At 47.2% G+C, this 16699-nt stretch overlaps 1 protein-coding gene across 10 annotated transcripts in view; it reads right to left on the bottom strand.

The window, feature by feature from the left end:
- The window catches only part of SYT17 (synaptotagmin 17), a 70762-nt gene that overhangs the window by 38793 nt on the left and 15270 nt on the right, over positions 1 to 16699 (bottom strand). The window lies entirely within an intron of this gene.

Here is a 16699-nt window from a genome sequence, read left to right as displayed (position 1 = left end):
AAGAACTGAGTCGCAGATCAAGTAGAGGACCTAGAAAATAGTATTTTAAACAAGTACCCCACAAGATATGCACCCAGAAATACTGGTAACGTGGGTGTTTCAAGGTATGGGATAAGATCACTTAGGGATCTTTAATCTAGTCCACCAGAAATATCCACATGGATGCACCATGTTCATGCTTAACACCCCATATCCCAAACTAAACTACTCATCACCACCACCAGCCCAATCTCACCTGCTCCTGCCACTTCACTGTCCAGCACCCCCAGCTGGCAAACCCAGCAATGTGGCAAATTGACTAAGATTCTGGAGGCCTCCCTCACCCTCTTCCTTCCTGTCACTTTCAACTCCTAAACAGCCTCAGCCCCTCACCCACCACAATCAAATGTCATCGCCTCTGTTCTTACACATCTCTAACCCAATGGTTCTCAACCAGGGGACATCTGGCAAAGTCTGCAGACATTTCTTGTTGTCAACACTGGGGGAGGGGTACTACTGGCATCTAGCGGATACAGGCCAGTGCTGTTGAACATCCTACAGTGCTCAGCACAGCCCCTCAGAGGGGAGTGACCTGGCCCAAGGTGTCACTAGTGCAGAGGGTGAGATATAACTTATCTTGGACTCACCTCATCTAAATCTAACTCGTGCATTGCCCCAGAAGGAATAACCTAAAATGCAAAACTAACCAGGTTTCTCCTCTTTTTGTTTTTTAATGGTTCCTGCCCCCCCACCCCCAATAAACACTATCTATGAGGTTCTTCAACCCCCAGTTCCAGTCCCCCTCAATCTCATGCTGTGACATTCCTTGCATGGCCAAATTATGTGCCAGGCAAATGGAATATACCAGACCACTCTACTTCCCTCCCTGTCCTGTCCCGCACTCAAAATTAGAGACAGAGGTGCCCCGCCCCTGTGCTCCTATAGGTTTCAGACCTACCTCTTAAAGTGAATGCTACCAACAGGCCATTAATTCCACAAACAGAAGCTCTATTCTGAGCCAGGTATTGGCACAGCACTGGGTGTAGAGTAGTAAATAATATCCTCAGGAACCCCATTCCAGGGAGGTGTCAGGATAGGGCATGACTTAGGACTTTGGGTTCTAACTGTCACCTTCTTTCTAAACTGAGCCCACACTAGAGCTGATACATGAGAAACTCCCTAACATATTCACTAACTAAATGAATAACCACAGCAGAAACACTGAGTGCTTCTGTACCACACATGAAGATGAGCATAGGGCATGCATTATCCCATTCAATTCTCAAGAGAACTATTAGGTATCGATGACGTCAATGATGGTATTGATGATGATGATAGTGTTGATGATGCTGATGCTGCAGATGTTGATGATTATAATGGTGATGATAATGATGATTATGATGATCATGATGGTAATGATGATAATGATTGTGATGATGTTGATGATGATTATGTTGCTGCTGCTGCTGTTGATGATGATCATGGTGTTAATGACTATGTTGACGATGATGATCATGGTGGCATTGATGATAATTGTGATGATGATAATGTTGATGATGACTAGATGGTGCTGCTGCTGGTGATGATGATCATGGTGTTAATGATTATGTTGATGGTGATTATAATGGTTTTGTTGATGATAATGATTTTGATTATGTTAATGATGATGTTAATGATGATTATGATGGTGCTGCTGCTGCTGATGGTGATGATGATAGTGTCGATGACAATGATCACGGTGTTAATGATTATGATGGCACTGATAATGTTGATGATGATGATGGTGACATTGATGATGATGTTGATGATGGTATTGATAACGTTGATGATGATGTTGATGATGATGATGGTGATATTGATGATGATGATGGCATTGATAACGTTGATGATGATGATGATGATGATGGTGATACTGATGATGATGTTGGTTGATGATGGCATTGATAATGTTGATGATGATGTTGATGATGCTGATGCTGCCAATGATGATGCTGTTATGACGACAGTGATGCTGCTGCTGCTGTTGCTGATGGTGATGATGATGATGACGATAATGTTGATGACAACCAACATCACTAAGAGTGCATTCTGCCAGGCACAGGGTTCTGAGTGCTTGCCTTTATTTTTCCATTTAATCTTCATTACAACCCACTGAAAGAGGGACTATTATTATACTCATTGTACATATGAGTAAAATAAAACACTGGAAGTTTAAGGTATATGCCTGACATCACACAGAAACCAGGTATCAGAGTCAGAGGATGATAGAATAATAAATGTATATTTGGCCTATGTCCTCAATTCCAGGTACACAGCTCCTAAAAGCCTTGGAATCTCTGGAGTGGTACGAGTGTCTCCTGTATGCTAATGAGATTACTGGTGGCTGGAGGTTTATGGATAATGTCAGGATGGTGGCTGGCTACCAGAAAGACTAAGGTATGATAGAGGGTTGGAACTCACAGACCCAACCCCCATCTTCTTGGAAGAGAGAGAAGCTGAAGGCTAAGTCATCACCAATGAACAATGATTTAATTAGCCATGCCTACATAATGAAACTTCCATGAAAATTCCTTTAAAACAGGGCTTAGAGAGCTTCTAGAGAGGGGGAGGTCTGCTCCCATCCCCCTAATACTCTGCCCTATGCATCCTTCCATTTGGCTGTTCCTGAGTTGTAGCTCTTATAATAAACTGACAGAAGTAAATAAAGTGCGTTTCTGAGTTCTGTGAGCCATTCTAGCAAGTTCCAGACCCTGAGAAAGAGGTCACAAAAAACCCTGATTTGATTGTAAGTATGAGTGACAGCCTGGGACTTGCAATTGGGAAATGAACTGGGTTAGTCTTCTGGGACTAAGCCCTCTCCCTGTTGATGTGAGCTAACTCCAGGCCATTAGTGTTAGAACTGAACTGCACTGCAGGACACCCAGTTAGTGTCTGGAGAAATGGAGAATTTGTTAGTGTGGAGAAAAAAAACCCCATACATTTGGTGTCAGAAGTGTTATGAGTAAAAACAGTTTATGGGGTATGAACTTTTGGAGGCTGACTCCATTTTGTGCACTCTTGACAACTATGCTATTTGTCTTTTGTCCTCACTTTCCCCCACAGTAAACTGAGGCTTGGATAAGTCAACTAACATTCCTAAGGTCACACGTTGTTCCCTGTGACAATACTACTGCTCTGCCTACGTGCTCAGTAAATATTTGTTGAATGAATGAATGTGAGGTTCAAGTAAGGATTCGAACTAGGGTCTGTCAGACTTCAAAGCCCACTCTCTCACCTAGTCCAGGGACTGGCATGTGGTATATAGTCTAATATAACAACTGATGATTAGAAGGAAAGAAAGAAAAGCACAGGGCATCCTCTGTAGCTACTTACCATTCTTATATCTGTTGCCCTAAGAAGCCATCCCTGTTAGGAAAAACCACACTTTTTGTCTCTTCAAAACCATTGCCTCTTTTTTCTGATATCAGATCTCTTTGGAGTGATTTGGGCGGGGCTGGAGTATGGCCCTCCTTCTCCCTGGCCAGGTGATTGGCTCAGAAAAGGCCATGTGACCAAATCAGCCAATCAGAGTCCTCTCCCATGGGGGGTAGGGAGGCCAAATTCTAGGATGACCCCCAAGACTGGGGCCCTGGGTACTCACTTACATTGAATAACTGCCCTGGGTCACACCTCATGAAGTGGCTGGGCTGACTGTTGCTTGAGGATATGGGCCCTGTTCTTGACCTCCATGGGCACCACTGTCTGCACGTGACAGATTGTGTGCTTTGAGCCTCATGTGAACTAGCCCTCTGGCGGCCCAGGAAAACGTTCTGAAGTACTAGGAAGTACTTCCATGATCAGTGATATGCTGGTAAGTGTTTAACTCTCCAGGGGAAAAGCCTCTCATTTGCCAATTTCATACACAATGGCTGATTTCAAGCTAGCAATGTGAACTCAGCAGCTTGGAAAATGCCTGAAAATTTTAAAATGGGCTCTATGCCCCTAGCTGACTTGGCTCAGTGGAGAGAGCTCTGGCCTGTGGACTGAAGGGTCCCAGGTTTAATTCCAGTCAAAGGGCATATACCTGGGTTGCAGATCGATCCCCAGTAGGGGGCATGCAGGATTCAGCCGATCAATGATTCACTCTCATCATTGATGTTTCTATCTCTCTCTCTCCCTCTCCCTTACTCTCTGAAATCAATAAAATATATTAAAATAAAGAGACTTAGTGCCACATTTGCCACTCATCCTAAAAAATATATAAAATAAATAAAGTAAAATAAAAATGGGCTCTATGAGCCAATCCAAGCTAGCTCCAGCACAAAACCCCCATTTTACAGAGGAAGAAAGTGAGGCTTAGAGATGGAAATTAACTCTCCTGGGCCCCCATCTCTAGAGGGGGCAAAGCTGGGGCTTGAACCCAGGTCTGTCTGACTCCAGAGCTTGTGCTCTTAGCCACAATAGATCCCTTCCTTTGGGGGAAAGCTGTGTGGCACAGTGACAAGGCCTCTTGCCTGGGAGTCTCATTTCTGTCCCTGAAAGCTGTGTAATGTTGGACAAGTCACTCAACTTCTCTGTGCTGTAGTTTTCTCATCTATAAAATAGGGTTGGTCCAAATCATTTCTGGTTCCTCTTCTACTTCACAGTATAACTAGAAATTAAAAGCTCACGTTGAGGACTGAAATGTAAATTCTGTTTCTATTTCAGAAGTAAAACAAGAAGGAGCACATGAAATAAAACTTCTAGCTAACGCTGCCTTGCAAGGTTCTGGCCCGAGCCCAGGCGACTGCACGGTGCGGCCCAAACACAGCTATTCATCACAACCTGGGCAGGGAACCCTTTTAACAGAGATGGGGATTCTGCCAGGAGGGTCAAGGCTGGCAGCAGCTCAGGGCAAGTTAAAGAGAGATTCTCATTAAAAACAAAAACAAAACAAAACAAAACAAAACACTGCACAAAACCCCCAGAAAACAAAACACTGATGTTTGCCTTGTCAAGGGCCCTGCCTGCTATGGTAGCAGGTGGTGAATGACCTCAAAATACAAAACGCAGCCAGGCGAGGCCAGGAGCATGAGTCACTCAGGCAGTTTCCAGGTTCTAGGCCCAATCAGCACCAGACATGGGGCACCTAGAATCATCTACAATCTTTCCTTTTAAAAAATATCCTAGCCGAAACCGGTTTGGCTCAGTGGATAGTGTCGCCTGGGGACTCAAAGGTCCCAGGTTCGATTCCGGTCAAGGGCATGTACCTTGGTTGTGGGCACATCCCCAGTAGGGGGTGTGCAGGAGGCAGCTGATCGATGTTTCTAGCTCTCTATTCCTCTCCCATCCTCTCTGTAAAAAAATCAATAAAATATATTTAAAAATATATATCCTAAAATCCCTTCCATCTTCATCTGCCTGGAGCATGGTTAAGACCAAAGTCGTCTATATTGAAAGGCAAATAGGATTCTAATGCCAATTCCTCCATCTCGATCGCTCCAAACCTCACCTTCCTCTTTTGGTGTCCTCCCTCCTGAGTCCCCTCCCCAACCTCCCAGGGCCTCAGCTCCCAGGCACCGTGTACTCAATGTCTGATTACATGCCACATGCTTCGCTTGCTTAACTAACCTTGGTTTATCAAGAGGTGATGTCTAGCTGAAACCGGTTTGGCTCAGTGGTAGAGCATCGGTCTGTGGACTGAAAGGTCCCAGGTTCGATTCCGGTAAAGGGCATGTACATTGGTTGCAGGCACATCCCCGGTGGGGGGTGTGCAAGAGGCAGCTGGTCGGTGTTTCTCTCTCATCAACGTTTCTAGCTCTCTATCCCTCTCTCCTCCGCTCTGTAAAAAATCAATAAAATATATTTAAAAAAAAAAAAAGAGCTGGACAGCCTGGATTCAAATCCCAGTCCTGCGGCCTTGTACATGTTAGTTAACGTGTGCCTCAGTTTCCCCATGTATAAAATGGGATGATGATTAAAATGAGGTGATGATTCAAATAAGCTGATAGTTAATACAACATCATCATCCAACCATCGTGCCTGGCACACAGTGAGTTGTTATGCAAGGGTCGCTTATCATTATTTTTATCTTCATATACTACCCCACACCTCGTGCAGTATGCATTATTATTCCTAATTTACAGGTGAGGAGTTGGACCCAAATTCCCACAGCCAGTAAATGGTGAAGCTGGGACCTTAACCAGGTCGGTGTAACTTTAAAGAGAATATTTTTAATATAATGATGTTTATTCAGTCCAAAACCATCTACCAAGTTGCTTGCCAAAGCTACTGAGAATAAACAAAGACAAAAGCTGAAGTTATGGAGTGTCTGGTCAAGCCTGTATCTGTGCATTGACAGGACACAGGGGGGAACTTTTCTTGCTGACCCCAGAACTGGCTGCCTGGCCCCAAAGCTGGGGACCAGAGAGAGGTACCAAGGAGCCGGCAACAACTGGGGCAGCCCTGTCCAATTTCTTAAGGGGTAGAGACTGGGTCCTGCAGGGTTCACGCCATCCCCATTCCCTCCCTGCCTCTAGAAGCAGACAGGGAGGCAGACGGGAGGCGCTGGATGGGCGGGGAGAACTGGGGAGGGTCCCTGACCATCCAGCAAAGCTGAGAGAAACGGCTGCCGAGTCACTCAAAGGTCAGATGCTTCTACAGGCAGGGGTGACTGCCACTCTTTTCTCTATGCTTAGCCAGGGGTTTGCTCATCTGCTTAGCACCTTCGACCAGAGGAAAGGAAAATGGAGAGGGGCTGGCCAGCAGAGAGAAGGGGGAGCACGTGGGGCCCTGCCCTTGGAGCCCGGAGGCAGTAAGAGGAAGTGTAGGGATGCTGAAGAGGCCCCCGCCCCCGCCCCCGCCCCCGCCCCAGCCTGACTGCATCTCTGCCGGAGACCACAAGCCCCCTTTTGCTAGCCCTGCATCTCTCATCTTGAGGAGTCTCTATGGCCACCAGAGTCCTTTCTTCCTGTGTCCGTGAGGCAAGCCGGAGGAGCCCCGGGAATGAAAGGCTTCTGGAAGCATCCCTCCACCTGTGCCTGCTGAGAGCTGGTGAATCCTTCAACTCAACCCCCTCTGTCAACATTAGGAAATCGTAATCTTCGAGACTAGGGTCTGGGAAGCCCATGGTCACAGCTCCTGGATGATCCTGAAGCTTGAATTCAATGGTTGGCAAACTGCGGCTCTCGAGCCACATGCGGCTCTTTGGCCCCTTGAGTGTGGCTCTTCCACAAAATACCACGGCCTGGGTGAGTCTATTTTGAAGAAGTGGCGTTAGAAAAAGTTTAAGTTTAAAAATTTTGGCTCTCAAAAGAAATTGCAATCATACTGTTGATATTTGGCTCAGTTGACTAATGAGTTTGCAGACCACGGGTCTAAGGCATCAGAGGTTCTGCCTTCAAAATGTCTCCCAAGCTGACCACCTGTGCACCTGCACCTGACACGTGGGTCCAGGCTACCACCTCCCGCCTGGAGACCACAGTAAATGGCTCCTAAATGGTGGCTCTGCCTCTTTCTCTCTTTTGCTCCCTAACATTTTATCATGAGCATGGTCAAATTCAGGGAAGCTGAAAGAACTGTACAGTGAATCCCTTTGTACACACCACCAAGATTCTGCAATGAACAATTCATATGAATAATCCTAAAATATTTGTTAAATATACTGTTATTTGCTTTATCACATATCTAATGTTCTTTTTAGAATGCATTTTAAAGTCATCTGCAAACATAGTATGCTTCCCCCTTCAGCAGGCATATCTTTAACCAGAGTTTAATATTGGTGGATGGCTCTTCCTCCCCTCCCCAATAAAATTTATATACAATGAAATACACGAACCTTAAGTATCGTAGAAGAGTTTGACTAATGCATAAACCAGAGCTCCGTGGAGAGGTAGAACAGCAAGGTCCCTCTTGTCCCTTTTCAGTCAATCCCCTTTCCCACTCCCCATATCATAATCACTGTTCTGATTCTTTTCACTATAGATTAGCTTTGAACTTCATATAAATGCAATCATATATATGTGCTCTCTTGTGGTTGGCTTCTCTTTATCCTATCGTTTGTGACAGTCCTCCATGCTGTGTGTATCAGTACTTTGTTCCTTCTTATTGCTGAATAATTTCCATTATACAAACAAACCCGTGTTTGTTAGCCTTTATCCTTTTGATGGGCACCTGGCAATTTCTAGCTTGGGGCCATTATGTGTAAAGTTGCTGTGAAAATTTGTGTGCAAGTCTTTGTGCAGAGATACCATTTTTATTTCTCTTACACAAATACCTAGATCATAGGGTAGATAAATGTTCATTTTACAAGAAACTACTAGAAGTTCTTCCCAAGTGGTTATGTCACATTATACCCGCACAGCAATGTGAGTTCCAGTTGCTCCACATCCTTACCAGCATTTGGTGTTTCAATCTGTGTAATTTTGGACATTCTGGGGGTTGGCTGTGAAGTGGTATATCACTATGGTTTTAATCATTTATACACCCTAAGCGTCTATAGGTGGGCCTTGTTATTCATTTTTATTTTTTTAAAATATATTTTATTGATTTTTTTATAGAGAGGAAAGGAAAGGGATAGAGAGTTAGAAACATCGATGAGAGAGAAACATCGATTAGCTGCTTCCTACACACCTTCCACCAAGGATGTGACCGCACCAAGGCACATGCCCTTGACCGAAATCGAACGGGGACCCTTGAGTCCACAGGCCAACGCTCTATCCACTGAGCAAAACCAACTAGGGCATGGCGGGCCTTTTTAAATTAAATTCTAAATATTGTGGCAGTTAACTAGCTAATCTGCATTTCCCTGATAGCTAATGATGCTGAGCACCTTTCCATGTGCTTATAGACAACTTGTTATGTGTCTTCATTTGTGAAGCATCAGTTCATAACTGTTGTCCATTTTTGAATTCGGGGTGTGTGTTTTATCTTTGAGTTGTTGGCCCTGGCCAGTGTGGTTCAGTGGTGTTGGAGTTCTTTATACATTTTAGATATAAATTCTTTGTCTCTGAATGTGTCCCCCAGTGACTTCTCTCCAGCATACCCCTCTTTTCAAAACTTTCCAAGGCTTCCTGTAACACTTAGGAGTAAATTTCAAGTCTTTATCTCAGCCTACAAGATGAATGAGAAATGACCTTTTATACCAAGTCCACCTCATCTCCTGCTGCTTTCCCCCTGACTCACTCTACTCCCACTGCCAACACACTACGCCAGCTCCTGCCTCAGGGCCTTTGCACGGCTTTACTCACTGTTTGGAATGGTCTTCTCCTAACATACTCCAGGCTTACTCCCTCATTCCATCCAGCTCTCTGAAAATGTCATCTCCTCACCCATCTAAATAGTTTCCCCCTTCTCACCACCCAACATATCTCTCCTGCTCTCTTTTCCTCTTGGCATAGACAATGACAACACGGCACTATGTGTTAACACATCTGTTTGCTGCAGAGCTCCCTCTACTGAAACGTAAGCTCCCCGAGGGCAGGAAGCTTTGTTCTGCTTGCTGTACAGAACTGATCTAAAGTCTTGGTTACGGAACATCATCTTTTAAGCCAAAGAGCCTCAGTTCTACCACTAGTAGCATGGACAAGTTACTCAGCTTGTCTCTGTCCAATTGCCCACTTTGTAAGGGGGTCCTCGTGAGGATAAATGAGTTAGCACATAAACATCCTTTAGAACGCTGCCTGGCTCACAGAAGACACTCACTAATGTACACTATATTAGTAGCCCCAGGCCTTGGGGTTGCTAAGGATAAGCACCTAACAAATACTTATTGACTAAATAAATCAGTATTTTTACACATACCGTGTTTTTATTGTATATTTATTATGTACAATATGTTTATTATTATCTCCAATTTGAGGGACTTTCACTTCCAGAAGCTACTTTCTCCAGAGAAGATTGTGTTATATCCACAGATGCACTGCAAGGGAGGGGAGACAGTGGGTGCTGCCTCCACCTGACATGAGTGAACCACGGCTCACAAGGCTGTGTGACTCCAGTCACAGCTGAACCGGTGAACGGGCTGGAACAAGCACTGGGGTCCTTCCTAACGCTCCTCGAGGTTCCTGCATGGCCACGGGACATTTACTCTCTCTGCCCCCTTCCACAATCTCAACAGAAAATGAGCTGCCTTCCTCCTGGATATTTTTCTGGTTCAAAAAAAGAGTTGACTGATTGAAGAAATACCTGTACGCGCATGCTCAGAGCAGCATTACTCACAATAACCAAAACGGTGGCAACAACCCACGAGGCCATCAGTGGGGACATGAATGGACAATCAAACACGTGGTCCGTACACACTATGGGGTATTATTCAGCCTCTGAAAGGAAGGCGATCCTGCCACAGGTTACAGTATGGATGAACCTTGGGGATGTCATACCAAGGGAAAATAAGCCAGGAACAAAAAGACAAATATTGTATGATTCCATTTATAGGAGGTACCTAAAGGACTCAAATTCATAGAGACACTAAGTAGAATGTTGTTTGCCAGGGGCTAGAGGAATAGGGTTCAATTCTGGTGGTGATGGTTGCACAACAATGTGAATGTACTTAATACCACTAAACTATACACTTAAAAATTGGTAAAACAGTAAATTTTATGTATATTTTACCACAATTATTATTTTTTTTTTTTAAAGAGTTGCACCTACATGGATTCCACCTCCAAATGGCCAAAGCATCTATTCACTCCAGGCCACTTGGATGAGCAGAATTTTTTTCAGTGACCAGTCTAACCTGACACCTATGCCAATCACCCAGCACACTTCCTGTTTCTTTGTCTTTATTTCCATTATTTTTAAAATTTAATAAATCTTTATTGTTCAGATTATTATAATTGTTTCATTATCCTTTAATCAAACCTTATCAGTGAGGCCAAAAAGATATGCTGTAGCTCCACTAGTTGCTAAGTTATTTTAAAATATATATATTTTATTGATTTTTTTACAGAGAGGAAAGGAGAGGGATAGAGAGTTAGAAACATCGATGAGAGAGAGTCATCGATCAGCTGCCTCTTGCACACCTCCTACTGGGGATGTGCCCGCAACCCAGGTACATGCCCTTGACCGGAATCAATCCCAGGACCTTTCAGTCCACAGGCTCACACTCTATCCACTGAGCCAAACTGGTTTCAGCAGCTGCTAAGTTGTTGAATGCCAAGATCAACGACACAATGTTGAGAGGCACAAGACATCCGAGACAGCCTCCCGTGAGCCAGAGGACGCCTCTGTGAGAGCTAGCAGCCACCCAACCAGGGCTCTCCACGGCAGAGAATGAGAACTAGGCCCTCAGAGGCACTCTGACCCTGTGCACCATGAAGTCAGATTAGAAATGAGAAACAGCAGAGTTTGGCTTCCACCCCACTACACAACTGCCTCCTCCCCTCCCACTCAACTGACCAACAAAGCGTGCTGGCGAAGGCAGATGCTGGCCTCCCATGACAGCCAGCCATGGCCTCAGCGCCCTGCGCGAGGATCCTGGTTGCCGTCTCCAGTGCAGGCCTGTTTTGTCGAGAACCAGTATCTCCTTTCCCACTTATGGAATGAAAAGCAAAGCAGCTGCCTGGAGATCTGCTCCTCACCCCTCCGTCCTTGGCTCTCACCCCAACAACAGTCTCTCCCTCAAAAACCCTCCGCGCCCTCAGGGACCAGCCCTGCTCTCAGCGTGCCCGTTCGGGGCAGATCCCGCTGCTGCTCCCCCAACCTCTGTCCCCCGTTCTTCCCCAGCAGGCTTCCTCACCCTGTCTCGGCTCTAGGAGCATTTCTGCTCTGTCATGCTGTGCCTGTGCCTGGGGCTGCCCCGTGCATTGCAGGATGGGTGGCAGCATCCCTGGTCTCCACCCAGCAGGTGTCAGTAGCACCTCCATCCACCAATCCAGACTGTCCCCCAGCACTGCCAGGTGCTCTGGTTCAGAACCCCTGTTTACAGTGCAGGAGCTTTAGGTAGGCTCATGGCTGCCCGGCTGAAAATCCTATTTCCTGGTCTGGTTCGCAGCCAGGCTCACTTGCTTGTCTGATGGAAGAACAACACTGCAGCGCACACAGTCCAGAGTACCCTCCGCAGCACAGATCAGGCGTAGGCTAGGCCTCACTTGATGCTATGCTGCCACCCTGTTGCGACCCCCCGCCCCTCACCCCCCTCCCCTCCCCGCTGTCACCCTTCACCTTGATGGCTTCACTCCCTCCCTGCAGGGTTTTCTCCTGCATCCTATTTAGGGTTGAATTCCACCCCCTCTCCCTCGCACTCCCCCCGCTCCCCCCCCACCGCCACCCCGTGCCCAAAGATATATCGACATCTTCACCCCCCCAGTGCCTCAGAGTGTGACCTTATTTGGAAATAGAGTCACTGAAGATGTGATTATTATTTAAGATGAGGTCATAGCGGAGCAGGGAGGGTCTCTAATCCAATAGGACTGGTGTCCTTATGAGAAGAGACAGACACGCACAGAGAACATCATGTGATGACGGAGGCAGAGATCCGACTGATGCAGCTTCAAGCCAGCAAACACGGAGAGCCAGCCACTGCCAGAAGCCAGAGAGAGGCAGGAAGGATTCCCTGCAGGTTTCCCGGAGCACAGCCCCGCCAGCACCTTCATCTTCTGTGAGAAGATACGGTTCTGAGTTTTCAGCCACCCAATGTGTGGAGCTTGGTCCCAGCAGCCCTCGGAAGCTAATCCACACCCAAACTCCTGTCTCGGGCACCGCTTCAGGGAAACCCCGCCACAGACACTGGCCTGTGCTCTCAAGAGCATAAAGGCCCAGCAAGACTGAGTCCTTCTTCCCTCCGAGTTCCCATGAGCCTTTCTTCGTGTGACAAGAAAAGGAAGAAGGAAGAAAAAAGGAAAAAGGGAAGGAAGGGTCAGAGGGAGGTGAATGGGTGTGAGAGGGAAAAAGAGAGAAGGAAAAATAAAAAGAAATTCACTCTGCCGAAGCTGGTTTGGCTCAGTGGTAGAGCGTCAGTCTGAGGACTGGAAGGTCCCAGGTTCGATTCCGGTCAAGGGCATGTACCTTGGTTGCGGGCACATCCCCGGTAGGGGGTGTGCAAGAGGCAGCTGGTCGATGTTTCTCCCTCATTGACGTTTCGAGCTCTCTCTCCCTCCCTTTCTCTCTGTTAAAAATCAATAAAATATATTTAAAAAAGAAAAGAAAATTAAAGAAAAGAAAAGAAATTCTCTCTGGGGAATCCTTTCTCCCTTCCACCCTTCACTCACCCACAAATCCCACTGAGCACCACCACACGCCAGGCACTGCTCTCAGCGCAGGGGAACAAAACAGACACGACCTCTGCCCTCATGGGGCTTACCTACCAGCATGGAAGACGGGCCCTAAATCGCATGCTCTGTGGGATGATGCTAAGTGCCGTGAGAAAAATAAAGCAAGGGGAGGGTAATGGACCCACAGTGGAGGCAGCCACATGAACAGGGTGATGCAGAGGACACGCCTCTGGTGTCACTACAGATGCTCCTATAGTCCTGCTCCATGTGGTCTCAGCTCCGACCGGCACCGACACACCTGGTCCCTCTCTCTTCTGCCCAGCGCTTCTGAGGGGGCCACCTGGCCAGTGTCCCCGCGCCAGCAGACAGGATGGAGACTTCAAAAACCGCCGCTGACTGCTGACATCCTCTCCTTCCCGTGTCCTGCTCGCCCCTCACTCCTTCTTCCTGGGATCACCTCCTAAATATGCCTGTACCCAGGTCGTTGCCTCGACCTCAGCATTCAGAACCAAAGGAGGGCAGACATGCCAGGAGGGCTTTGCTGAGAAGGTGATATTTCAGCCAAGACCAAAAGGAGGCAAGATTCTCTGCATCTCGGGGACTTCCACGGATGCCAACAATGGAGCCTGGCCATAAAGAAATTACTTTGTGGAGGGGGGATTTCCCTCTTTCAATAGTAACTTTCTTGACAGTTGAAAACCCAGGGACATCAAATACTGAGGAGGATACATGGAAAGCACCCAATATATTCGGATCACGTGACACGGAGAATTTAGGATTGTAGCAGACACTATCAACACCTTGCCCACCATCTCTTGGCTATGACCAGGTCAGTGCATAGGGGCCAGCATCTGTGGATGCCAAAGGTCTCTTCATCTGACAGTGTAACAGTTCAGAAATGCCAGGAAATAAACCTCCTCATCTCCCAACAGCCCGCATCCAATCCTACCTAATAAAAGAGTAATATGCAAATTAACCATCACTCCGCTACACCCACAAGCCACTGCCGGGAACCAAACACCATCACTAGTAGTTAAATGTGAAAAGGGAATCCGGAAGGCTGGTCAACCTTAATCGCTCTGAATGGTCGAAGCTATTAACTCATTGTTTAGTTGAGACATTGGTAGTTGAAGCACTTTCACCTGTTAAACATATGTAAATTCTTGCTGATTTTCGATTGTTGGAATTTCCTGCCTAAAGGATATGGATGTATATCAGAACCTCAATAAAAGGGATGGCAAAAGGCCAGAGAAGAGTAGTCCTCCCCCTGGAGGTGGACTCCTGCCAGGGCCCCCATTTTCCCAAATTAACTCTTTTCCAGTCTCTTTTCATTTATGTGCAGCCTTCTCCAGAACAGGGAACCCTGAAGAAGAACCCTGAACCATGGGGGACGTGATAAGGGATCCCACAAGACATGCTCACCAGCCACACCCATCAGCCAATCAGAGCGAGTATGCAAATTAACCCCAACCAAGATGGCTGCAGCCACAGAGAGCAGTTGAGAGGCTTGGGTTTCCCTGGCAAGAGAGGAAGCCAAGCTTTCCACACACCCTGGCCGGCTTAGGCCTCCACTCAAGGATACAAAGTTTCAATTATAGAAGATAAATCCCAAGAAAAATGGCAGCAGCCACGGAGCTGGAGAGAATAGGCTAGGGTTGCCCCCAGCAACGGAGGAAGCCAAGCTTTCCACCTACCTTGGCGGGCCTAAGCCTCCACTCAAGGCTACAAAGTTTCAATTATGGGAGGTAAACAAATCCAAACAGAAATGGCTGCAGCCACAGAGTGAGCAGGAGGCTTGGCTCTGCTCCAGGCTACAAAGTTTCAATTGTAGAAGGTAAATAAATCCCAGATACCAGGGTCTCCGCTTGGGTCTCTGGGGGGGCATGGCTGGCCTGCATACCACCACAGGCCCCTCGTCCAGGTTACCCCATGCCCCAAAGGAACCCTCACCCTGATCAGGAAGGCCCTGACCTATGCACCAGGCCTCTATTCTATCTAATAAAAGAGTAATATGCAGATTGACCATCACTCCAACACACAAGACCAAGCAAGATAGCTGCTCCCATGTGGTCAAAGATCCTGCCCCCATGTGGACACAAGATGGCCACTACAAGATGGCCAGTAGGGTTGGGCAGTTGGGAGGCACTAGACCTGCAAGGGAGAGCAGTTAGGGGTGACCAGGCTAGCAGAGGAGGGAAGTTGGGGACAAAGAGGCTGGCAAGGCAGCAGTTAGACATCAATCAGGCTGGCATGGGAGTGGTTAAGGGGTGATCAGGCTAGCAGGCAGAAGCGATTAGGGGCAATCAGGAAGGCAGTAGGCAAGCAGTTGGGAGCCAGCAGTCCTGGATTGTGAGAGGGATGTCAGACAAACAGGACATCCCTCGAGGTGTCCCAGATTGGAGAGGGTACAGGCTGGGCTAAGGGAGACCACCATCACCACCACCACCCTGGTGCACGAATTTCGTGCACCGGGCCTCCAGTAGCTGATAATAGTTAGTGTATAAAATCGTTAGCTCCCTTGCCCGTCAGGTAGAAAGACCCTCAGGCACGTCCGATGCTGGCTCCCATTTTTCCCAGCAAGTTTCCATTCTAGTCACCCACAGTGGTACCAGCCCTCAAATGCACCCTTATGTGACCTCTCCAGTTTTTCCTTGTGTTCCCTCCAGTGCCTCAGGGTCTTCTTCTTGAGGAATCAGGGTCTTCTTCTTGAGGAATCCAAACTAAGAGATGAACAAAGCTACTACCTTTGAGGATGTGCACAGACAGGGACACTCTGGCAGTGGGGCAGCCCCTCCAGTCCTCGTGTTTAACATGTGTGCCCTATACACGTGGTGCTGGACCATTAAATCCCTGGCCAGGAGAGCTCAGCTTTGAGAAGCGCGTTGGTGTGTTTGATACAAAATAACCCGCCTGTTGTACCGGCCTGCTCTCTACAGCACAGGTGGGCTGGCCGACCTCCAGGGCTCCCACCACATGCTGCACTCCCAGCGGGTGCACTGTCATCCTTCAGCCCACAGAGTGCCCAAAGGGGGCGGGATGGGGGACTCTAACCACCACTGGGCCCAGAGCCTGGTCCATGGGTGGCCTCTGAAGCAGCCAATTGCACGTTCCTGGGCTGGGATCTCACAATTTGCCTGTAAAACATCCATCTATCATCCTGTTCTTCAGCCCTCATTTTATTCTTCCCAAATCAATTTCAGAAAGTCAGAATGACTGATTGCTTCCTACCCAGGATAATCACTCTCATTAAATAACCCACCTCCATGACTAGAGAGTCCCAGGGTGGTGGTGGTTACATGAACCTATACACGTGACACAATTTCATAGACCTACACACACACACACACACACACACACGTGACACAATTTCATAGACCTACACACACACACACACACACACACACGTGACACAATTTCATAGACCTACACACACACACACACACACACACACGTGACACAATTTCATAGACCTACACACACACACACACACACACACACACACGTGACACAATTTCATAGACCTACACACACACACACACGCACACACACAC

The sequence above is a fragment of the Pipistrellus hanaki genome (genome assembly GCF_964339955.1).
Source record: "Pipistrellus hanaki genome assembly, chromosome: 4".
NCBI lineage: Eukaryota > Metazoa > Chordata > Mammalia > Chiroptera > Vespertilionidae > Pipistrellus > Pipistrellus hanaki.
This window is presented reverse-complemented; position numbering and strand designations above follow the sequence as displayed.